Source organism: Hypanus sabinus (assembly GCF_030144855.1).
Source record: "Hypanus sabinus isolate sHypSab1 chromosome X2 unlocalized genomic scaffold, sHypSab1.hap1 SUPER_X2_unloc_3, whole genome shotgun sequence".
Classification (NCBI taxonomy): domain Eukaryota; kingdom Metazoa; phylum Chordata; class Chondrichthyes; order Myliobatiformes; family Dasyatidae; genus Hypanus; species Hypanus sabinus.
In genome coordinates this window covers 1,328,413-1,354,913 of record NW_026779001.1, presented here as the reverse complement: position 1 = coordinate 1,354,913, position 26,501 = coordinate 1,328,413, and the positions used below count along the sequence as shown (strand labels likewise).

The 26,501-nt window shown below is 44.0% G+C and overlaps 1 protein-coding gene across 1 annotated transcript in view; it reads right to left on the bottom strand.

The window, feature by feature from the left end:
• Nucleotides 1–26,501, bottom strand: part of LOC132385856 (gastrula zinc finger protein XlCGF26.1-like) — a 260,710-nt gene that overhangs the window by 86,616 nt on the left and 147,593 nt on the right. The gene's annotated exons all lie outside the window — the stretch shown is intronic.

The following is a 26,501-nucleotide window of genomic DNA, read 5'->3' as shown; positions in this document are numbered from 1 at the left end:
AATCTCTGCATTAAATATACCCAACGACCTGGCCTCCACAGCTTCATGTGGCCACAAATTCACGACCCTTTGGCTAAAGAAATTCATTTGCATCTCTGTTTTGAAAGGACTCCTCTCTATCCTGAGGCCCTGCCCTATTGTCCTGGACTCTCCCACCATGGGAAACATCCTTTCTACATCTACACTGCCTAGGCCTTTCACCAGGACCCCATATACTTTCAGAGGAGATCTTTATTCTTCTATTCAGACCTTCCTTCCCATTCAATGCTCTTCATTTAATATCGAACTCAAACAGTGAACAGACACAACGCAGCCTCAGCCTTGAATTTAAAGGGCAGGTGTTGCAACAATTTGAGCTTCATACCGGGGGCCACGGAGCAAGCAGGGTGTCACAAAGGGAGGAATGTGGGAGTGTTGTAAGTCTGAGCCCAGCTGTGTGTGTTTGTGTATCAGAATCAGGTTTAATATCACCGGCATATGTGGTGAAATCTGTTCCTTTGTGTCTGCAGTACATTGCAATATTTAGTAATAAAAACAACAGATTACAATTAGAATGTGTAAAATTATATTTAAAATGTAGTGCAAAACGAGTGGGAAAATACTGACGGGGTGTTCATGGGTTCTTTGTCCATTCGGAAATCTGACAGTGGGGAAGAAGCTGTTCCTGAACCAGTGAGTGTGTCTCCAGGGTCCTGTACATTCTCCTTGATGGTAGCAATGAGACAAAGGCATGTCCTGGCTGATGGGGGTCCTTAATGATGGATGCCCTGTTTTTGTGGCAACATCATCTGAATGTGTCCTGGATGCTGTGGAGTCCAGTGCCCATGAAGGAGCTGGCTGAGTTTACAACTTTCTGCAGCATTTTCCGATCCTGTGCAGTGGCCTCTCCACACCAGGCAGTGATGCAACCAGTTAGAATGCTCTCCACAGTACATCTGTAGAAATTTGCAAGTGTCTTTAGTGACAGACCAATTCCCCTCAATCTCCGAATGAAATATAGCCGATGTTGTGCCTTCATTGTAACTGCATCAATATGTCGGGCCCAGGATAGTTCCTCAGAGATGTTGACAGGCAGGAAATGGAAACTGCTCACCCTTTTCACTTCTGATCCCTCAATGAGGTCTGGTGTGCGTTCCCTCGACTTCCCCTTCCTGAATCCACAATCAATTCCTTTGTCTTCATCATGCTGAGTGCAAGGTTGTTGCTGTGACACCACTCAACTTGCTGATCTATCTCACTCCTGTACTCCTCCTCGTCACCGTCTGAAATTCCAGCAACAATAGTTGTGTCATCAGCAAGTTTATAGATGAGCCTAGACACCCAGACGTGGGTGTAGAGAGAGTAGAGCAGTGGGCTGAGCACGTATCGTTGAGGTGTGCCAGTGTTGATTGTCAGCAAGGAGGAGATGTTATTTCTGATCCACACAGACTGTGGTCTCCTGGTGAGGATCCAGTTGCAGAAGGAGGTACAGAGACCCAGGTTTTGGAGCTTTTTGATTACAATTGATGGTCTGATTGTGTTGGACGCTCAGCTGATATCAGCCGTCTGACTTGTGTATTGCTTTTATAATCAAAGTATAGGCATGTCAACATGTATAATCCGGGGATTTGATTATACTGTAAATTCAGTAAACTCAAGAACAATTGTACGATAAATGAAAGATCGCCGCCAACAGGACAAACAAAACAACCATGTGCAAAAGACAACAAAATTCAAATACAAAAGAAATAAAACAAATAAATAACCCAGAAAGAAACATCCAGAACTTGAGATGAAGAGCTGTTGATTGTGTCCATTGGTTGTGGGAATAGCAAAGTCTAAGGATCTGGTCTCAATTTAGAAAATTTTTTGGTTTAGCGAATTTTTCATTCTCAAGTCCCATTCTCCTTAATTATTATTTTTTTAATCATGACTGACAAAGTCTTTAAGGATTGGGATGAACTAGGTATTAAATGTTTTTGGGACTTGTTTATCACAGGATCTCTTGCATCATCTGACCAATTGTCAAATAAATTTGCACTCCCAAAATCTCATTTTTACAGATACCTTCAAATTAGAGATTTTCTACATTTCCAATTAGCTACTTTTCCTATAGGTCCTGATAAAAATCTACTGGACGATCTTTTAAATTTAAAACATTTTCTTAATGGTTCTATTACCGGTATCTATAACTTGTTGATTGATTCTAGTCAGGACTTTTTAGATAAAATAAAAGCTTGGGAGGATGACCTAAATTGTCAGATTTCTGATGATAGATGGAATAAAATCCTTAAACGGGTTAATAAATCATCTTTCTGTGCTCGTCATTCTCTTCCACAATTTAAAGTGGTTCATAGAGCTTACGTTTCTAAACAGAAGCTCTCCAGTTTTTACCCGAATGTTTCTCCACTTCGTAATAAATGCAACTCTGCTGATGCCTCTTTAATTCATATGTTTTGGTTTTGCCCTACAATTGAAAAGTTTTGGCGGGAAGTATTTCATACCTTATCTCAACATTTTAGGGTCCAATTTGACCCAAATCCCCTTACTGCCTTGTTTGCTATTATTGCAAATGAAGATATAACTTTAAATACTCCTAACCTACAGGTTTTAGTTTTTACCTCTCTTTTAACAAGAAGATCAATCTTGCTTAAATTTAAGGAGTCTACCCAGCCTACACATCTTCAATGGCTACGTGATATTATGTCTTATTTAAATTTAGAAAAGATCCGCTGCTCAGTCTTAAATTCGAAATGATCTTTTTATGATACTTGGGGGCCTTTCCTAAAGTACATTTCCAATTTATAAAGTTTAACAGTGCACAGAATTTTATGTATATTTTTATCTTCTCTTCTTGTGAATACATTTTTTCTAATTATCGATATATATATATATATATATATACACACAAAATTTATTTTATGATGTATGACCTATCTTTAAATATTTGAATTCAGAGTGTTATGCGTTATGCTATAACATTTTGATCAATTTTATTACAATATATGAATGTACACAAGTTATGTTGAAATGTATCTATGTGTTGCACTCTGTAAATCTTATTTTTTCTTCTGAATAAAAATATTGTAAAAAGAAAGAAGGACCTGCTGGTTGAGTGTAATAACTGTTCCTGAACCTGGGGTTGAGGCTCCTGAGGCTAATGCACCTTCTTCCTGATGGCAGCATTGAGAAGAGAGCATGGCCTGGGTGGTGGGGGTCCTTGATGATGGATGCTGATTTCCTGCGACAGCACTCCACAGAGATGTGCTCAGTTATGAGGAGAGTTTTACCCGTGATGTGCTGGGCCATATCCACTATGATGTGCTGGGCCATACTACTGAGGACAGACAGTTCCTGCTTTCTTGTAATTACACTTGTGTCCTGGGCTCGGGACAGATCCTCTGAGATGTTCACACTGTGGAATTTAAAGTTGCTGAACGTCTCCACCTTTGAGCCCCGATGAGGATTGCCTCACGGGTTCCTGCTTCCTCCTCCAAAGTCCAGAACCAGTTCATTGCTCTTGCTCTCATTGAATGAGAGGCTGCTCTTGGACCATAAGACCATGAGGGACAGAAGCAGAATTAGGCCATTTGGCCCATCAAAACTGCTCTGCCGCTTCATCATGGTAAATCCATTTTTCCTCCCAGCCCCATTTTCCTGCCTTCACTGCGTATCCTTTCATGCCCTGACCGATCGAAAGTCCATCAACCTCTGCCTTAGCAAAAGGAAAAGCAGCATCCGTCAGCAAGGCAAGATGAGGTGAGGCACCTCCCACTCCATACCTATCCATTTCTGTCCCTCCCCCTCCCCACTCTCTTGCCTACAAACCTCACTTTCACTGCTTACCACTTCTCTCTCTCTCTCCCTCCCCTTCAACTCTCTCCTCTCTCACACACTCTCCTCCCCTCTTCCACACTCTCTCCCCACACTTCCCACTCTCTCCCAACTCTCTGCTTCACTCTTTCCTCCCCAGTATACCCCATTCTCCTACTCTTGAACCCTCTCTTCCCACATTCCCTTTCTTTCACTCTCTTCCCTCCCTCTCCCCCTTCCCTGTTCCCCTTTCTCCACCCCTCTCCAGTCTCCCCCACTCTCCCCCTCCCACCCTATCTCCCCCTCTACACCCCTCTCACAGAATGATTCTGTGCTCTGTTTACACTTGTTTAGTAGATTGTTCGTATTGATTGTATCAGCATTGGCTTCGTTCAGTGACCCAGCTCCGCCTTTCTCCCAGACTGCATATCCTTCATCCATGCCTTTATAGTACACTGAGAGAGAAAGAGACAGAGAGAGAAAGAGAGAGAGACAGAGAGAGGAGAGGGAGAGAGACAAAGAGAGGAAGAGAAAGAGAGAGGGAGGGAGAGAAAGAGAGAGAGTGAGAGGGAGGGAGAGTGAGAGACAGAGAGAGAGACAGGCAGAAAGAGGGAGAGGGAGAGATGGAGAAAGGGAAAGAGACAGACAGGCACAGAGAGAGAGTGGGTGAGAGAGAGAGACAGAGAGAGGGAGAGATGGAGAGAGACAGGCAGGGAGAGGAACAGAGGGAGAGAGACAGTCAGAGGGTGGGGAGAGAGTGAGAGGGAGAGACAGAGAGAGAGGCAGAATGAGGGAGAGAGACAGAGACAGAAACAGAGTGAGAGAGAGACAGACAGAGAGAGGGAAAGAGAGAGACAGGCAGAGAGAGAGAGGGAGAGAGACAGAGAGAGAGGATGGGGAGAGTGAGCGAGAGAGGGAAAGAGAGACAGGGAGAGACAGACAGAGAGAAAGAGAGGGAGAGAGAGAGGGTGAGAGATTGAGATACAGGGAGAGGGAGACAGACAGAGAAGGGAAGAGAGGGAGACAGACAGAGAAGGGAAGAGAGGGTGTGGAGAGTGAGAGACAGACAGACAGAGAGAGAAAGAGAGAGAGTGTGAGAGAGAGGGTGAGAGGAAGACAGAGAGGGGGAGAGGAGAGAGAGAGGGAGAGTGAGAGGGAGAGAGTGAGACAGAGAAAGAGAGAGGAGGGGGACGGATAGGGAGAGGGAGATGTAGAGGGTGAGAGTGAAATTCCTCTCCTGTCTGGTTCCATTTAGTCCTGTTTCTCCATCCTCCCGGTATCTCCTGCTTCTCAACTTCCCCCGCTCATTATCTATTCTATCTCTCCTCCTTCTGCACACTTACTTCTCCCCATATCTCATCATACTTTAGTCTCCCTCCTCCCCACCCCCTCCATTTCACCAACACAATAGGGCTGGTTACTGACAACAGGAAGTCAGCCGGGGCGATGCAGACATTCCTGTTTACATCAACGGCAGAGGATAAGGGGGTTGAGAGCTTCAATCTCCTGAGAGTGAACACCACTGACAGCCTGTCCTTGTCCAGCCACAAGGACACTATCGCCAAGAAAGCTCAGCGGCCTCACTGCTTCTTTTAGAGGCTGAAGAAAATCGGCGCCTCCTGGGCGACCATCATCTGTTTTTACAGAACACATCCTGTGCGGAAACTAGTCGTGTTGTCACGGCAACAGCACTGGCCACCACCGGAAACACTGCAGAGAGCTGTGAACAAGTTCAGTACATCATGGATGTATGATTCGTTAAGTTAATTAATTGGCCCTCACATTTCGCGACCCCGCACTCCCAGTCTCGAGGTGAAGAATTAATCTTTATGGGCGGCTTGCGAATCAAAGGTTATCACTGTACTTTGATTTATTGAAAGCAACTGTCCTCTCCTCACCTCTCCTCTTCTCTCTCCCCCCTCTCTCATTCTTTGTGCCTATCCTCTCTCTCTTTCTCTCGCTCTCTCTCCCTCTCTCTCTTCCTTTTCTCTCTACCCCTCTCCTTTCCCCTCTTTTTCCCCCTCTCTTACGTCCTCACTTACCCTCTCTCTCCCCCCTTCTCCACACTCCTCCACCGCCTGTTCTGTAGCACACTAAACGGAGACATACAGGCCTCTCCTGGAAACCACAAGCCTTTATCTTCTGAATGAACATTGAATCTTTGCAACGGACGAGACATTATACAGCATCTGTAATCCACTGAGTGTGTAAAACCGTCATCACAGTGCGGGGTGGGGGAGGGGGTCTGGTCTGGACGGGTGGGTGGCGGAGACAGCAAGCTACAGCAAAGGGGGAATTGGGGAGAAAGCGAGAGACAAGTGAAAGGTTAGGCAAAAACGGAGAAAGAGACAATAAGGGAAAGATGCAGGTTAGTGACTGTGTAGGGAAGAATGTTTGTAGGAAAGAGTGGGAGGGTGTAAAAGAGTACGGATGAGTATAAGAGGAGACAGAGAAATTGAGGAATTGTATATAGATATATAGAGAGAGAGAGAGAGAGAGAGAGAGAGAGAGAGAGAGAGAGAGAGAGAGAGGGAGAGGGAGAGAGGGAGAGAGGGAGGGAGAAAGGGAGAGAAAGAGGACAGGACTGTGGAGCAGAGTAGAGTACCGGGACACAGGTAAACATCATCTTTGAACTGTCCCACGCTCACCTTGAAATCACATCCTCTGGTAATTGAGATATTCACCTGGTGAACAAACGATGTTGGTTCTCTTCTCTCAGATCTCTACTCAGCGTCAGTCTGCCTCTGGTCTCCCCTCAGCCCCCATCGCTACAGAGCAAACAACTGAAGCCTCTCCAACCTTTCATTCCCTCTGATCCATGAGACAACCCCTCCATTTCCTGAACATTAACTCTCACCCGATCCTCCCTCCGCTGGAACACGGTTAGAGTTCCTCCTGTTGTCAACCAACGACCAGCGGTTCTGTGCTGGCGATAGAGTCACCCGGATGGTGAGATGTGTCCAGGTGCCAGGGACAGGGATGACTCCGATCAGGTCCCTGGCATTCTAAAGGGGGAGGGCGAGCAACCAGACATGTTGGTAAATATTGGCACCAATGACAGTTAAAAATGTCAGCAGGCCCTAAAAAAGATATTTTGTGAGTTAGGTAGGGGGTTTGGGAACCGATGTGCTACCGCCGAGGATGAGGTAGTTGGTTTGTAGACAGAGACAGTATGTTGTGAGACTGCTGGCAATGAAAGGCTGCTGATCGGGCAACCTGGCAGTCGACAGGATGAGTTGCAATGGAAAAGACACACAGAATCTAAAAGACTGAACACAGGACTGAAGGTATTACATTTGAATGCGCGCATTGTACAGACTGACGAGGAGGAAGAGCTACAGACTGGCATACATGAGGTTGTGGGCATCACTGACAGCGTGGCCCTGTTGGTAAACATGACAAAATCAGACCATCAGAAAGAGCCGGCATAGGGTCGGAAGGTGCTGAGTCGCTGTGGGGAGAGCTGAGGAACTGCAAGTGCAAAGAAACCCTGGTGGAAGGTATGTGCAGACCCCCAAACAGTAGTAAGGACGTAGTCTACAAACCACAACGGGAGATAGAAAATGCAAGTCAGCGGGTCAACGTTACAATAGTCATGTGGGATTTCAGTACACAAATAGATTGGGAAAGCCCAGTTGGTGCTGGATGCCCCAGGGGAGAATTTCTAGAATGCCTGCGAGGTGGCTTCAGAGAGCAGCTCGTGGTTAAGCCCACTATCGCCAAATCATTTCGGTTCCTCGCGGCCCGGTAGAACATGCATTGCGGCCTGGTGGCTGGGGACCACTGCACTAAGGGATCTGCTATTCTGGTTAGGCCGTGATGCAATGAACCGGGATTGAATTTGCAATTTGAGAAGGGGAAGCACAACGTACAGAGAGACTCGGCCTCCACCGCTGCCTGTGGCAAAGAATCCCATAGATTCTCCACTCTGGCTGAAGAAACTCCTCCTCATTTCCGTTCTAACAGGATGCCCTCATGTCTCATCCGGTCTTAGACCCACCAATCACAGGAAAAACCCTGCCCACATCCACTCTATCAAGGCTCCTCCTTCAACGAGTTCACCCCTTATTTTTCTGAATTCTGGCCCAGAGACATCAATGGTGATATGACAACCTGTTCAATACTGGAACCATTTTCGTGCCCCTCCTCTGAACCCCCTCGAGATTCAGCACATCCTTTCTAAGACAAGGAGCTCAAACCTGCTCAAAATACTACAAGTGAGGCCTCCCCAGAGCTTTTTAATGTTTCAACATTTCGTCCTTGCTTTTACCTTTCAGTCCTCATGAAATGAATGCTCTGAATACCATCTGCCGATTCCAATCCTAATCTGTCTAGCTCCTTCTGTGGCCTCTCTACGTCCTCAGAACTACCTCTCCCTCCATCTCTGTTCCTCTGCAGATTTTGCAGCAAAACCATCAAATACATCATCCAAGTCATCTCCATATACCAGAGAATAATCGGTCCCATCACAGACCCCTGTGGAATGCCACTGGACATCTGCAGCCAGACAGAAAACGCTCCATTTATTCACACGTTCTGCCTCCTGTCAATCAGCCACTGCTTTATCTGTGCTAGACTCTTTCTGTAATACCATGGGCTCGTAGCGTGTTAAACAGCCTCATGTCTGCCACCTTTTCAAAGCCCTGAAATTCAAAACACACAACATCAACCGATTGTCTTTTGTCTATCCCGCTTGTTATTTCTTCAATGAATTTCAACAGATTTGTCAGGAAACTATGCTGACTCCGGCCCTTTTTATCATTTGCCCAAAGAGCACTGAGACATCATCCTTAACAATCGAATCCAACATTTCTCAAACACTGAGGTCAGACCAACTGGCCTTCAGTTTCCTTCCCTCTGCCTCTCTCGCTTCCTGAAGAGTGGAGTGACACTGTTGTACTCCCCTTTCTCCGGAATCCCTCTTCCACAACACACTTGCCCTTACTCGTCACTTATTCCCTATTCTTCCTCATCTCTCTTCATCTCCCCACTCGGACTTCTACCTCTTTCAATCCACACTCTCCCTTCTCTCTCTCTCTCTCTTTCCCCCTACAATCCCTTTTCTCTTTTACTACCCCGTCTCTTCATATCCACTCCCCGTCTCTCTCCCGGTCCCCACACTCCCTTCTATTGCCCTCTCTCCCTCTCTCTCACAGGCCCCACTCCCCCTTCTTTCCTCTCCCCACTCCCCCGTCTTTCTCCCCAATCTCACTTCGTTCTCTGCATTACAGGGGCAAATCTAGCTGCAACAAGACCACACAGACCGCCCCACCCAGACCATGCCCACACCAACCCACCCTCTGCACCTCCCTTACCTGAAACTGCCTGAGGGCAGAACTCAGAGATTTCCTGAGACAGGAAATGCCCCACCTCAGCCACCAAGGCGCCTCACCACAGGGGTGGCAGACCTTCTCCCCCCCCCCCATAGGATGAAGGCCAGGGCCCCCGGAGCATTTGGTCTCTTGCCACCTCCCGCCCGGGGGACCTGAGGCTACATATACCTGTCGTAGTACACTGGGGAATGGGAAACACGCAGAGGTGGATGGCATTTAGAGAACCATGGTCTGATCAGTGACAGTCAGCATGGCTTTCTGAAGGGAAGATCATGTCTAACAAGCCTGATGGAGATTTTTTAAGAGGTGACCAGGCATATAGATGAGGGTAGTGCAGTGGATGTGATCTACATGGATTTTAGTAATGCATTTGACAAGGTTCCACACGGTAGGCTTATTCATAAAATCAGAAGGTCTGGGACCCAGGAATGTTTGACCAGGTGGATTCAGTATTGGCTTGCCGGCAGAAAGAGAGTTGTGGTGGAGGGTGTACACTCGGATTGGAGGGTTGTGACTAGTGGTGTCCCACAAGTTTCAATTCTGGGATCCCTAATTTTCGTGATTTTTATTAACGACCGGGATGTGGGAGTAGAAGGATGGGTTGGCAAGTTTGCAGAAGACACAATGGTTGGTGATGTTGCAGATAGAGAAGAGGATTGTCAAAGATTGCAGAAAAACATTGATAGGATGCAGGAGTGGGCTGAGAAGTGGCAGATAGAGTTCAACCCGGAGAAGTGTGAGGTGGTACACTTTGGAAGTACAAACTCCAAGGCAGAGTACAAAGTAAATGGCAGGATACTTGGAAGTGTGGAGGAGCAGAGGGATCTGGGGCTACATGTCCACAGATCCCTGAAAGTTGCCTCACAGGTAGACAAAGTAGTTGAGAAAGCTTATGGGGTGTTAGCGTTTATAAGTCGAGGGACAGAGTTTAAGAGTCGCGATGTAATGATGCAGCTCTGTAAAACTCTGGTTGGGCCACACTTGGAGTACTCTGTCCAGTTCTGGTCACCTCACTATAAGAAGGTTGTGGAAGCACTGAAAAGGGTACAGAGGAGATTTACCAGAATGCTGTGTGGTTTAGAGAGTATGGATTATGATCAGAGATTCAGGGAGCTAAGGCTTTACTCTCTGGAGAGAAGGCTGATGAGAGGAGAAATGATAGAGGTATTGTTGATATTAAGGGGAATAGATAGAGTGGACAGCCAGCGCCTCTTCCCCAGGGCGCCACTCAATACAAGAGGACATGGTTTTAAGGTAAGGGGAGGGAAGTTCGAGGGGGACATGAGAGGATGATTGTATACTCAGAGAGTGGTTGGTGCGTGGAATGCACTGCCCGAGTCAGTGGTGGAGGCAGATACACCGGTGAAGTTTAAGAGACTACTCGACAGGTATATGGAGGAATTTAAGTTAGGGAGGCAGAGTTTAAGGGTCGGCACAACATTGTGGGCCGAAGGGCCTGTACTGTGTTGTATTGTTCTATGTTCTATCTATTTCTCGCTGGAATCTCTCTTTTAGTTTAATTGTTTATTGAAGGCACGACACAGTACAGAAAACGTAATGTATTACATTTTCCTCCATTTTGCTTTGATACCTTACCCCGAAACAACACCGTCAACGTCATCAGTGGGGCCTTCTGGGAGTTGTAGTCATTGTCCTCGCTCGCTCCCTGTCGAAGCATGTTTTGTCAGCCACCACAGACGTCACCGAAACAGACCCACCGAGGCGCGAAGGGGAATCACACCCGTCCTTGTGGGCGCCGAGGCCGGCGACACCGACAGAAGCGACTCGCTGATCTCCGCCATGGCGATGGAGCGGAAGAGGAAGGGCTGATCATGGGCCGATTTCCTCCAGCCTATCGTAGCTCAGACCTAACACTGACGCCTGCTGTCATTGGCTGCAGTGCCTGTCGCTCAAATGGGAACTCAGAGGGTGATTAGTTTATGTGAACGTCAGTCAGCCTTCCTGTCTTTATGAGTTTGGATTTGGATTTATAACGGGACAGGAAGCAAATTGGGAGAAATGTGAGTTTTTATCTGATGGTGCATCAGTCTCCGAGTTACATTATTAACAATAAAAGGGCCAAGGCCGTGGTGAGGAAGGAGGTGATTTACTGGAGGTTATATGGAGATAATAATGGAAGGGATATTAAACTTGGAATTGTTTGGGATATGATTTTGAAAAGGGGGGGGGGGGGGTTTGTGGGGATCATAATATTCCAGAGTTGTTTCATGAGGGCAAAATGATTGTGACTGAAACAGGGAAATTTGTGTAACTGGCTGGGTCATTTGCTGAGATTCATAATCAGGATAATTTAAGTGAAGAAGTTAAACAATGTAGGGATATGTTTTTCAGTGAATACCCTGATGTGCTGGAAGTCAGCTGTAGCAATGACAGTATCACTGATGGGAGAGATTTATTTGTATAAATTTAAGAAGTCTATTAATAATGCAGGTCAGGTGTCCCCGGGAAAGAGATGTTTGAAATTGTAATTGTATATAATTCTCTTTAGTGAAAATATTAAATGTTTGAATTGTGCATCTACTTTCCTCATGGAAAATGGCAGCAGTCGTACCTATTCTAAAACCTGGTAGATCCCCATTTGATCCTTCTTGTTATGGGCCAAAATCGTGAATGTCTCATTTATGTAAACTGATGGAATGTTTGCTCATCAAGCACTTGCGTTATATTTTGGAAAGAGTGTTGATATAGTGTTTTATTAGAGTGGATTTCGAAGGGTAAAATGACATTAGATTCAGTTTTAGGTTTGGAAGATGATATTTGGAAAGCACAATTAAATAAAAATGTTGTAATAGCAGTATTTCTTGATACTGAAAAGGGAAATGATATGGAAGAAAGGACTTTTGATTAAATTAGGAGTGAGGGGGACATTGTATCATTTTTTTTGAGTTTTTTTTGGATGGACTGTCCAAGTACCGGTCAGCATGTTATGTTTGTGTTTCTATGAGATAGAGAATGGGATCCATCTTCAAATTAACAATGTCTGTATATGATACAATTACAGGCTTTAAGATTGTGTTCTGGTGCAGTAATGTTGTCTCCTGTTTTGGCTTTACTGATTACAATGGGACAATTGCCCTCAAAGTAACAAGAGGTTCAAGTTCAAACTCGAGGAAATCTGCAGATGCTGGAAATTCAAGCAACACACACAAAATGCTGCTCGAACGCAGCAGACCAGGCAACATCTATACCTGGCCTGACGGAGGGACTCGGACTGAAACGTTGACAGTGCTTCTCCCTACAGATGCTGCCTGGCCTGCTGTGTTCCACCAGCATTTTGTGTGTGTTGCTGGAGGTTCAAGTTGACAAAACATTCTGGATTAATTAATTTCAGAGGGCAATGAAATGATCATCCTGTTAAAGGTGTGCTGGAGGATGGTTGGGGACATCACAAGAAGAGTGTTTTTTGTTTTGTGTGGCTGGGTTCTTACCACACTGGGAATACGGGTGTATTTGATGATAGGTTTACAGTGGGTGAAGGAAATTAGTCGTTATAATTTGTTCAGAATACATTTCGGTTTTGATGACTCTTAAACAGGTCATTCTGGCAGTAGGTCAGATTGACTGTTGGAAACTTGTCAAACGGTATTTCATATCTAAAGTTTGATTTATAGGCCTGCACATTATGGGCCGCAGATCACAATGATGAGGGAAATGATGATGTTGACTGTTTAGCACCAAAAGTTGTTAAATGTTAAGCTGTGGATATAGACCTTCCACTTAGCAAATTAGAAGCTAAAGGGTTGGTACTGTTAAGAATTAGGGGCTTATGGCAAGACGTAGGATAATGGACATAAGGACAGACACCTTTACAGAATACATAAACTTGCAGTGTTTATAGAAGAAGGTCTTAAAACAAGGGAAGGAATGATATTGACTCGACTTAGAAATGCCCACACTATGCTTAATTATGCCTTGTAACTAATTGGAAAATTTCATTCTGTGTCGTGTACATTTTGTCATTATGAAACTGTCGAAATACATACTATTTCAATGTGAAGCGTATAAGGCTGAAGAGAAATCAAATGCAGTCTTCAGTACAATCTTTGCGAGGGTAGATAGTTTTCAGGTAAAAACTTTATTAAATTATGGGATTGACTTTAAATTAATTCACAGTTTGAGCTGGAAAAGGCATGTATTAATTGTGTTAAACCTAGGGAAATGGCATATAAGGTAGCAAAGGTGAGTGGGATGTTGGATTATTGGGATGCTCTTAAAATCCAACAAAAGGCAACGAAAAAAGCCATAAGAATGGTCAAGACGAAATATGAGGGCAAACTGGCCAATAATATAAATCAGGATACTAAAAGTTTAGAAGAGCCTCTGTGACCTCTTGTTTAAATCCATTCACTCACCCCCTTCCCATCTTAATCCACCCCTTTCCCGCACTCGTTTCTGCTGTCTCTCTCCCCTATTCATTTTTGTTCTTCAGAGAAGATGTCGATCTGAAACGTTGATTGTCCATCTCTCTCCACACATGCCACCTGACCCGCTCGGTTCCTACAGCATTTTGTGTCTGTTTGATCGGTAAATCTCTGCTCTCCGTCCAGCGGAAAGATATTGGAGAGATATTAGTTGCCCACACGCTTCCCTGTCGGCAACCCGACTGCGCCGAAGGCCCACGGGCTTTCCACTGGTCCTGGGGACGCTTTGCCCGAGTGTTCCCCCAATCTCTGGGGCAGTGCTGCCTGAGTCTCCCCACAATGCCCGGGGACTCTCTAATTCTCTGCTTCCCCTCCCAGTCTCTGTCACCCTGGATGTGGAAACGGCAAATCCATGGATCGAGGTGTCTGAGGATCGGAAGAGTGTGAGATGTACCCGGACCCGGAGAGATCTCCCTGACACTGGGAAGAGATTCACAAATCGGGCGTGTATGCTGGGATCGGAGGGATTCACATCGGGGAGACATTACTGGGAGGTGGAGGTGACGGGGAATCGGGGCTGGGGTCTGGGAGTCGCCGCAGAGTCTGTGAAGTGGAAGAGACGGGTCAGTCTGAGTCCGGACACCGGATTCTGGGTCATCGGGCGGTATTATGATGTGTTACATCGGGATTGTGACGTGTTTGGTGGTTCCCCCCTCCCCCGAGTCCCATCCCCAGGAGGGTGGGTGTTTATCTCAGTTACGAGTCCGGGACAGTGGGGGTGGTGCTGACCGGAAAAGACAGTGAAGATTGTTCATTGTTCATCTGCCATTTCTTTGTCCCCCATTACTACTTCACCAGCATCATTTTCCAGTGGTCCAGTATCAACTCTCATCTCCCTTTCACTCTTCATGTAACTGAAAACTAAACTTTTAGTATCCTGATTTATATTATTGGCCAGTTTGCCCTCATATTTCATCTTGACCATTCTTATGGCTTTTTTCGTTGCCTTTTGTTGGATTTTAAGAGCATCCCAATAATCCAACATCCCACTCAACTTTGCTACCTTATATGTCATTTCCTTAGAGTTAACACAGTCGTTAACTTCACTTGTCAGCGACGGATTCCCACCCCCGCCATTGGAGAACTTCTTCGGTGGGACATGTCTCTCCTGCTGTTCCCACATCCGTCAGCCACCTCTGCTAAGCCGTCATCCCCAGAGTAACGTCCCGATACAATTGGGACGATTCCATTATTATATGCCTCTGCATGTTCAATACTGTGAATTAATTTAACGTCAGTCCTATAACTTAATAAAGTTTTTAATCTGAAAACTATCAACCCCTCAAAGATTGTACTGAAGACTGCATTTGATTTTTTTCGCCCATATCTGCTTCACACTGAAATAGTATGTGTTTAAAAGTTTCATAATGACAAAATGTACACAACAGTCATATGAAGCAAGATTAGCAGAGCTGGGACTTTTCTCTTTGAAACGTAGAAGAATGAGAGGGGACTTGATAGAGGTCTAGAAGATTATGAGAGGCATAGATAGGGTGGATAGTCAGTACCTGTTCCCCAGGGCACCAATAACAAACACCAGAGGACATAGGTACAAAATTAAGGGATGGAAGTTTAGGGGAGACATTAGGGGTAAGTTTTTTTTTACACAGAGGGTTGTGAGTGCCTGGAATGACTTGCCAGGGTTGGTGGTGGAGGCTAAAACATTAGGGGTATTTAAGAACCTCTTGGACAGACACACGGATGAAAGAAAATTAGAGGGTTATGGGGTAGGGTGGGTTTAGTACTTTTTTTAAGGATTATATGTGTCGGCACAACATGAAGGGCTGAAGGGCCTGTTCTGTGCTGTAGTGTTCAATGGTCCTGTGACACAGAATGAAGTTTTCTAATTAGATACAAGGCATAATTAAGCATAGTGTTGGCAATTCTAAGTCGTGTCAATATCATTCCTTCCCTTCCTGTTTTAAGCCCTTCTTCCAAAAACCCAACTTGTTTATGTATTCTGTAAAGGCATCAGTCCTTATGGCAATTTTCCTTCAGATCTTGCCATAAGTCCTGAATTCTTAACCCTACCATCCCCTTAGCTTCTGATTTGCGAAGTGGAATGTCTATATCCACAGTTGAACTTCTAACAGGTTTTGTTGCTAAACAGTCAACTCCATCATTTCCCTCAACAGTGCGATGTGCAGGGCCCATAAGGTGCAGACATATGAACCGAACTTTGTAAATGAAATAATGCTTGATGAGTTTCCAACAGTCAATCTGACCTACTGCTAGAATGTCCTGTTTTAAGGCTCATCAAAACCGAAAGAGAATCTGAACAAATTACAAGTTTGCAAGGACCAATTTCCTCCACACACTGTAACCCTAAAATCAAAGCAAAGAATTCTGCTTCATATACCCACAAATGGCTGGTAAGTGATTTCTTTATCATTACCTGCATCTCAGGCACACACAAAAAATGAGAACAGACACACTAACATTCCCAGTTAAATTACGTTTTAACCCATCTGTAAAAATGCTGACCGTATGATAATAACTTTCATTAATATACTCGTGAACCAACAGACTCTCAGGCAGAACGGAATCCAATTGTGTAACCTAAAATTAACTACAGTCGTTGGAAAAAACAACAAAGTGGGGTTACTGAGAAAGCTACAGTGGGACATATTGTATCATCCAATACACCCATATTCCCAGCGTGATAAGAACCCAGCCACCCAGAACTAAAAGCATTCTTCTTGTGATGTTCCCCACCACCCTTTAGCACAGGATGTTCAATCCAATTTGTTTACGTCAACTTCCACCTCTGTCCCTGGAAGGGCAATTGTCCCATTTCAACCAGTAAAGCCGAATCAGGGGACGACCTGACTTAACCACAACACAATCTTAAAGCACGAAATGAATCACACCCAAACATCATAAAGTTGAAGAGGAAGGTGATCTATAAACCACAAACATAATCAAGAACAGATCCAATTAAACAAACGAGATTGGTCATCAAATATTTTCATGTCACACCCAAGAATACTCACAGGGATAACGAAGAGTATTTAATGTTTCTTTACATTTATCAATTATTTTCTGATCCGGTGCTTCAATGTCAGCTTATTATCTGTCCACATGCCTGGAAATCTCACCATTGACACCTTTTAAGGAGTTTGACCATATCATTTCCAATCAAGTGCAGGTCCATTAATCCTGTTTGTAAAGCACATAACTTGTGTTTTTGCTACTGAAAGCTTAAATCCCATCTAGTCGCCGACTGTTCGACCTTACTAATTGCTAAAGCATCCTATATACAGTAAAAGTGAAATTTCTACCTCTAATCCATAAACCTCCATCATCTGCACATAGAGATTTACACAATGAAAAACCTGTCTCAGAGAAAAATATTATTAATTATAATATTGTTATGATCCCAGCCCCCTCCTTTGTGAGAATCGCAAGAGCACCCTTTGAGGAGGGGGGGGGTCAGTAGACCCAGGAAGTAAGAGAGAGAGGAACGTGAAAAATTGCACGTCCCACCAGGGATACAGAATAAGATGCCAGCAACTATTGTCTCATGGAGACCACGTGAAAAGCCCTTGGGCAAGGTGGGCTGGTTGAGAGAGAGATTGCATCATCCCAACCTGATTGACACCTGCGACCCCGTGAGGAAGTATAAAGGAGAGTCTCAGGGGGACAGTCCCTTAGACGCACCCAGAAGACACGAGAGAGCGATCCCGCAGTAGCGGGATGCCATTCTGAAGGAAGCCACGTGCGTTAGATTCCGGGATTGGAATTTGTGGCTGGAATCACAGGAAACCGCTTTTAACTAACATCGGGGAGAGGGAACCAACGCTTCCCCGATTTCACCGAAGATTCATCAAGACTCGGCAAGTTCTTTCTCTTCTCCCCCACCCAATCTCTCTCTCTCGGTCGCCCCACGCAAAACCCAGCGATTTTCAAAGGGCTGCGGCCTGCAGACTTTCAGACTGACTTTTATATTTCCAACGGACAATCTATTAACCCCTAGACACCAGCAGAGCTCACTTCTTAATGATGATGATTACTATACCCGCGCTTTAGATTGAATGTTGACAATGTGCACTATCTAAATGTATGTATTAACCCTACTTTTGTGTCCCTTTACGAGTAAAACGTTTGAAAATAGTGACATCAGACTGCAACGGACCTCTCTATCTCTGCTGGTAAGTTCTCCAGTTACGGGATTCATAACAATATAAAATAATAAATACTGCCTGTGGGATCCCAGTCTCTATCTCATAACAACCTGAATATAACTTTCCCACCCATACCTGACACAAAACGTTCAATTAAAACAACTCAAAGTTAGATAATAGCCCCTCCATCCTCATTTCCACAATTTCATAAAAATTCTTTCCTTACAGAAATACCATCTGCCTTTTGAATAGTAAAAATACTGCTGTTACAACATCTATATTTAACTGGCTTTACTAATACCATCTTCCAAATATAAACATGAATTCAATGTCATACTTGCCCATCCAGACCTTTACAAGACGTACAAATAGAAACAATCAGAAAAAATTGTACAATAGCCCTCTCATTTGCATTTCCAAAAATTAATCAAAAGTCCATCCTTCAATAAATATCATTTGCCTTTTCAATATCAAAAATATTGCTATTACAACATCTTTATTTAACTGTACTTTCCTATTATGATCTTCCAAACCCAAACTGATTCCAATGTTATTTAAGGCAGAGATTGCTAGGTATCTGAGTAGCCAGGGTATCAACGGTTATGGTGAGAAGGTGGGGGAGTGGGACTAAATGGGAGAATGGATCAGCTCATGATGAATTGGCAGAACAGAGTCGATGGGCTGAATGACCGACTTCTGCTCCTTTGTCTTATGGTCTTATTCTACCGTTCCAAATTCTCCTCTGATAAAACGTGAATTTACCTCTTTTATCGAAAATATAATTCAAACATTCGATTACCATACATTCTACAAGTTTACATAAATGAGACTTTAATGATATTGGCCTACAAGGAGGATCAGACGGGGAGATCCAGGTTTTAGAATGGGAACTACTACAACCATTTTCCATGAGAAAAGTGGATAGCCAAACCTCCAAATACGATTCAGAAAGCTAATATTTTTCAAAAGAAAATTACACACATACCTGTTGAATCAAGATTTTCGACAAGTTCATGATGCATTTTATTCCCATTCACAACACTATACTCTGCCCCTTTCCTTATAAAACTGACAACACCACCCCTCTACCAACTGACCTGTCAAGCCAAATGACAATATAATCCTGCACAGGAATAAAACTTAAAATGTGCAGGTTTCCTGAACAGATATAACATCGGAAGAATCTGACCAATCAGAAATAAACTGCTGAAAGTGTTGACCATGTAAAATCAGGCTTCTTGCATTTCACTTCAATATTTCAATCCCATTACATATCTTCACAAGTAGACTGGGATGCAGAAACCCCCACAACTCAGAGCATCATTTACAGCTTCCCACATAACACCAGTTACACCAAGATACCTTTCTGCAGCTTTCACAATAATTTTAATTTCCTCAGTAGGATGGGATGCCTGATCAGTACAATTCACCCGATTGGTTATAAACTTCACAAACTTCATTTTATCCAGCAGTGAAGTATCTTTGGTGAGAGAACTGTGATGCCGGCATATATCCACTGACGTCACAATCTGTTCTCTGAGTGGGATCACTTTATCCAGTTTACCTGCTCTGCTTGCTGTACTTGTCCTTGAACAGGCCCTTCTGCTCACTGTGTTGTTCTGAACCAATTGAACTGGTCACTTCATGCCTTACTAAACCAATCCCTTCTGCCTACACAAGGAGCACATCCCTCCATTCTCCTCTCATCCACGTGGTATCCAACAGCCTCTATCACATCTGCCTCCACCACCACCCGATATTCACTCCAGACACCCACCACTCTGGGAATGAAAAACAAAACTTGAACCGCAAATCTTCTTTAAACATCCTGATTTTTAACATCCAGGTTTTTAACATTATTGTCTTTTCTAATTGTTTTTTTTTCCAACAGCAGCTATGCAGAGAAAAGGTACAAAATGCACTAAATTACAAAATACTTCAATAGTGCAAAAAGGTCCAATGAGGATGTGTTCCCCCTTTCCCCTGAAGTTCATGCCCACTGGCATTGGACATTTCCTCCTTAGAGAGAAAATCCCGGCTCTCCACTCTGTCTGTGTCTCTCACATTCCTGTAAACGTCTGTCAGACCTCCCTCAGCCTCTGCCACTCCGGAGAAAATTCCCCGAGATTGTCCGGTCTCACTTTATCCAAGCAGCATCCTGTTAAGCCTCTTCCACTCACCATCCAAAACCTCCGCATTATTCCTGTCTTCAAATTCAATTCTCCAGATGTGGTTAAACTAGAGATTTATACAACTGCAACATAACTGCCTGACAATGGAACCACTATCTGGGAGTTATGAACTCGGATTCCAAGATCCCCCTGTAGATCAACACAGTCCAATCTCACCCCATGAATATAACAGCAACGAGATAATGCTGAGGCTTTATAAGACTCTAGTCAGGCCACACTTGGAGTATTGTCAACAGTGTTGGGCCACACATCTCAGACAGGATGTGTTGTCATTGGAGAGAGTCCAGAGGAGGTTCAGAAAGATGATTTCGGGAATGAAGGGGTTAAAATATGAGGAGCACTTGGCAGCTCTGACCCTGTGCTCACTGCAACTCAGAAAAATGCGGGGCATCTCATTGAAACCTACCGAATGTTGAAAGGACTGGATAAGGTGGATGTGGAGGAGGTATTTCCTGTGGTGGGGCCCAGCCACAAAGTTGAGGGGCCACCTTTTCAAACAGAGGTAAGCAGCTTATTTTTTTATTAGCCAGAGAGTATTGGATCTGTGGAATGCTCTGCGACAGACTGCGGTGGAGGCCGAGTGTGTGGGTATATTCAAGGTGGAAGTTGATCGTTTCCTGATCGGTCAGGGCATCAAAGGATATGGCGGGAGGTCAGATATCTGGAATTGAGTGCGATCTGGGATCAGCCATGATGGAAAGGTAGCTGACTCAATGGGCTGAATGGCCTAATTCTGTTCCTATGCCTTATGGACTTATGAACAGAAGCCCCCTCAATCATGATGAATCTCCTCTGCACTCTTCCAGCACAAAACATCCTTTGTACAGAATGCTAAGCGGAACTGAATGCAACTTTTCAAGAACGTTATCATGTCAGGCAGCATCTGTTGAGGGGAATAGAGTCGATGGCTGGGACAGAACCCGTCACTTACGGCGCTAACACAGGCCTTTCGGCCCAACCTTCTCATGCTGTCTTCCTGTCCATTTAAACTAATCCCTCTGCCTGTCTTTGACACAGAACACAGAAATCTACAGCACATTACAGGCTCTTCAGCCCACAATGTTGTACCGACCATGTAACCTACTCTAGAGACTGCCTCGGATTTCCCGATCATATAGCCCTCTGTGTTTCTAACCTCCGTGACGCTATCTAAGAGTCTATTAAAATATCCTGTTGTATCCACCTCCACCATCACTGCCGGCAGTGCATTCCACGCACCCACCACTCTGTGTGTAAGAAACTTACCCCTGACATTCCCTCAGTACCGACTTCTAAGCAGCTAAAACTACGTCCCCACATGTTAGGCACTTCAAGCCTTGGAAAATGCCTCTGGCTATCCACATGGTCAAAGCCTCTCACCATCTTATACACCTCTATCACGTCACCTCTCATCCTCCGTCGCTCCAAGAAGGCTAAGTTCACTCAATCTGTTCTCATAAGGCATGCTCTACAATCCAAGAGCAACATCCTTGTAAATCTACTCTACACTCTCTACAGTATCCACATCCTTCCTGTCGTGAGGCCACTGGAACTGAACACAGGACTCCCAAGTGGGGTCCAACTAAGTGCACAGCCCTGCCGTGTTGGGGTACAATTACTTATGTACAGGTTAGGAGAAATATCGCTTCAACATCACCTCACAGCTCTTGAACTCAATCCCACGGTTGATAAAGGCCATCACACCAGACCCCTTCCTAACCACACTGCCAACCTCCACAGCAGCTTTGAGTGTCGTATGGACATGGACCCCAAGATCTCTCTGACCGTCCACAATGCCAAGAGTCTTACCATTAATATTATATTCTGTGTTCAAATTTGACCTGCAGAAATGAACCTCTTCATCTGTGTTGAACTCCATCTGCGCTTCCCAGTTCTGCATCCGAGGCAAGGAAATAGATTGCTGAGCCTCTGGCGAAGATCATTATGTCCCCATTGTCCACGGGAATTGTACCGGAGTATTGGAGGGAGGCGAATGTTGTCCCCTTGTTCAAAAAGGATAGTAAGGATAGTCCCGATAATTATAGACCATTGAGCCTTACATCTGTGGTGGGAAAGCTGTTGGGAAAGATTCAGAAAGATAGGATTTATTGGCATTTAGAGAATCTTGGTCTGATCAGTGACAGTCAGCATGGCTTTCTGAAGGACAGATCGTGTCTAAAAAGCCTGATGGAGTTCTTTTAAGAGGTGACCAGGCATATAGATGAGGGTAGTGCAGTGGATGTGATCTACATGGATTTTAGTAATGCATTTGATAAAGTTACACGTGGTAGGCTTATTCATAAAGTCAGAAGGCATGGGAACCAGTGATGTTTGACCAGGTGGATTCAGAATTGGCTTGCCTGCAGAAAGCAGAGAGTTCTGGTGGAGGGAGTACATTTGGATTGGAGGGTTGTGACTAGTGGTATCCCACAAGGGTCAGTTCTGGGACCCCTACTTTTTGTGATTTTTATTAACGACCTGGATGTGGGGGTAGAAGAATGGGTTGGCAAGTTTGCAGAAGACACAAAGATTGGTGGTGTTGTGGATAATGAAGAGGATTGTCAAAGATTGCAGAGAGACATTGATAGGATGCAGGAGTGGGCTGAGAATAGGCAGATGGAGTTCAACCCAGAGAAGTGTGAGGTGGTACACTTTGGAAGGACAAACTCCAAGGCAGAGTACAAAGTAAATGGCAGGACACTTCGCAGTGCAGAGGAGCAGAGGGATCTGGGGCTACATGTACACAGATCCCTGAAAGTTGCCTCACAGGTAGACAGAGTAGTTAAGAAAGCTTATGCGGTGTTAGCTTTCATAACTCGAGGGATAGAGTTTAAGAGTCGCGATGTAATGATGCAGCTCTATAAAACTCTGGTTGGGCCACAGGGAGTACTCTGTCCAGTTCTGGTCACCTCACTATAGGAAGAATGTGGAAGCACTGGAAAGGGTACAGAGGAGATTTACCAGAATGCTGCCTGGTTTAGAGAGTATGGATTATGATCAGAGATTCAGGGAGCTAAGGCTTTACTCTCTGGAGAGAAGGAGTGTGAGAGGAGAAATGATAGAGGTATAGTTGATATTAAGGGGAATAGATAGAGTGGACAGCCAGCGCCACTTCCCCAGGGCACCACTGCTCAATACAAGAGGACATGGCTTTAAGGTAAGGCGAGGGAAGTTCAAGGGGGATATTAGAGGAAGATTTTATACTCAGAGAGTGGTTGGTGCGTGGAATGCACTGCTCGAGTCAGTGGTGGAGGCAGATACACGAGTGAAGTTTAAGAGTCTACTAGACAGGTATATGGAGGAATTTAAGTTTAGGGAGGCAGGGTTTGAGGGTCGGCACAACATTGTGGGCCGAAGGGCCTGTACTGTGCTGTATTGTTCTGTGTTCTCTCTATTTCTCGCTGGAATCTCTCTTTTAGTTTAATTGTTTATTGAAGGCACGACGCAGTACAGAAAACGTAATGCATTACATTTTCCTCCATTTTGCTTTGATACCTTACCCCGAAACAACACCACAACGTCATCAGTGGGGCCTTCTGGGAGTTGTAGTCATTATCCTCGCTCGCTCCCTGTCAAAGCATGTTTCGTCAGCCACCACAGACGTCACCGAAACAGACCCACCGGGGCGCGAAGGGGAATCACACCCGTCCTTGTGGGCGCCGAGGCCGGCGACACCGACAGAAGCGACTCGCTGATCTCCGCCATGGCGATGGAGCGGAAGAGGAGGGGCTAGTCATGGGCCGATTTCCTCCAGCCTATCGTAGCTCAGAACTAACACTGACCCCTGCTGTCATTGGCTGTAGTGCCTGTCACCCAAGTGGGAACTCGGAGGGTGATTAGTTAATGTGAACGTCAGTCAGCCTTCCTGTCTTTATGAGTTTGGATTTGGATTTATAACGGGACAGGAAGCAAATTGGGAGAAATGTGAGTTTTTATGTGATGGTGCATCAGTCTCCGAGTTACATTATTAACAATAAAAGGGCCAAGGCCGTGGTGAGGAAGGAGGTGATTTACTGGAGGTTATATGGAGATAATATTGGAAGGGATATCAAACTTGGAATTGTTTGGGATATGATTTAGAAAATGGGGGGATTTGTGGGGATCATAATATTCCTGTGTTGATTATTGAGGGCAAAATGATTGGTACTGAAACAGGGAAGGTTGTGTTACTGGCTGGGTCATTTGATGAGATTCATAATCAGGATAATTTAAGTGAAGAAGTTAAACAATGTAGGGATATGTTTTTTCAGTGAATACCCTGATGTGTTGGAAGTCTGCTGCAGCAATGATAGTATCACTGATGGAGAGATTTCTTTGTATGAATTTAAGAAGTCTATTAATAATGCAGGTCAGGTGTCTCCAGGAAAGAGTGATATTTGAAATTGTAATTGTATATAATTTGCATTTGTAAAATATTAAATATTTGAATTGTGTATCCACTTTCCTCATGGAAAATGGAAATAGTAGTGCCTGAAAACCTGGTAGATCCCCATTTGATCCTTCTAGTTAAGGGCCTATATCGTGAAAGTCTCATTTATGTAAACTTATGGAATGTATGGTAATCAAGCGCTTGAGTTATATTTTGGAAAGAGTGGTGATAAAGTGTTTTATTAGAGTGGATTTTGGAAGTGTGAAATGACATTAGATTCAGTTTTAGGTTTGGAAGATGATATTCGGAAAGCACAATTAAATAAAGATGTTGTAATAGCAGTATTGAGACTGAAAAGGGAAATGATATGGAAGAAAGGACTTTTGATTAAATTAGGAGTAAGGGGGTCATTGTATTTTTTTCTGAGTTTTTTTTTGTATGGACTGTCCAAGTAACGGTCGGCATGTTTGTGACTATGAGATAGAGAATGGAATCCCACAAGGCAGTATTTGTAGCCCTTCATTATTTAATATTATGATTAATGATATTTTCTGTGAGATGGGAAAATGGGATTCCCTGGGTAAATCACAATATACAGATGACTTAGCTTTATGGATTTGAGGTATTAACTGCAATTTACAATTAATAGATCAAACAGTGGGCAGATTGATGAGGATTGTAAGCTTTCAGTCGTTAAAACACATTACGTGGTTTACAAACAGCATTAATAGACTTGCACTTGATTTTAACTTATGGGATTAATGTCTCGAGGAAGTGTCAGTGGTAAGATTTCTCAGTATGTGGATGAATAATAAGCTGATGGGGAAGCACCTGTCAGTAAAATAATTGATAAATATAAAGGAGCTTTAAATCTCCTCAGACATCTATGTGGGTATTCTTGGGTGCAACATGAAAATCTTTGTTGACCAATTATATTTGTTTAATTTGATCTGTTCATGATTATGTCTGTGTGGCTTGTGGATCACCTTCATCTTCAAATTAAAAGTGTTTGTATGTGATACAATTACAGACTTTTAATTGTGTTCTGGTGCGGTAATGTTGTCTCCTGCTTTGGCTTTACTGATTGCAATGGGACAATTGCCCTCAAAGTAACAGAGGTTCAAGTTGATGTCAACATACTGGATTAATTTGCGGGTCAAGGAAATGATCATCCTGTTAAAGTTGTGCTAGAGGACGGTTGGGAACATCACTAGAAGAGTGTTTTTTGTTTTGGGTGGCTGGGTTCTTACCATGCTGCGAATATGGGTGTATTTGATGACACAGTATGTCCCACTGTAGCGTTCTCTGTAACCCCACATTGTTTTTTCCATTGACTTCAGGTGATTTTACTTTTTACACGATCGGATTCGGTTCTGCCTGAGAGTCTGTTGGTCATCAGTATATTAATGAAAGTTATTATCATACAGTAACCATTTTTACAGATGAATCAAAAGATAATTTAATTGGGGATGTTGGTGTGGCTGTTTTTGTGTGCCTGAATAGCAGGTAATGATAAAGAAATGACTTATAGCCATTTATCAGCATAGAAAGCAGAATTCTTTGCCAACAGTTTAGGCTTACAGTGGATGGAGGAAATTGGTCCTTATAATTTACTCAGAATACATTTCAGTTTTGATGAGTCTTAAACAGGTCATTCTGGCAGTAGGTCAGATTGACTGTTGGAAACTTGACAAACGGTATTTCATATATAAAGTTTGATTTATATGTCTGCACATTATGGGGCCTGCATATCACACTGTTGAGGGAAATGATGATGTTGACTGTTTAGCACCAAAAGCTGTTAAATGTTAAGCTGTGGATATAGACCTTCCACTTAGCAAATTAGAAGCTAAAGGGTTGGTAGTGTTAAGAATTAGGGGCTTATGGCAAGACGTAGGATAATGGACGTAAAGACAGACACCTTTCCAGAATACATAAACCTGTTGGGTTTATAGAAGAAGGGCTTAAAACAAGGGAAGGAATGATATTTACATGACAGAAATATCCACACTATGCTTAATTATGCCTTGTAACTAATTGGAAAACTTCATTCTGTGTCGTGTACATTTTGTCATTATGAAACCGTCGAAACACATACTATTTCAATGTGAAGCGTACAAGGCTGAAGAAAAATCAAATGCAGTCTTCAGTACAATCTTTGCGAGGGTAGATAGTTTTCAAATAAAAGCTATTAAATTATGGGACTGACTTTAAATCAATTCACAGTTTGAGCTGGAAAAGGCACGTAATAATTGTGTTAAACGTAAGGA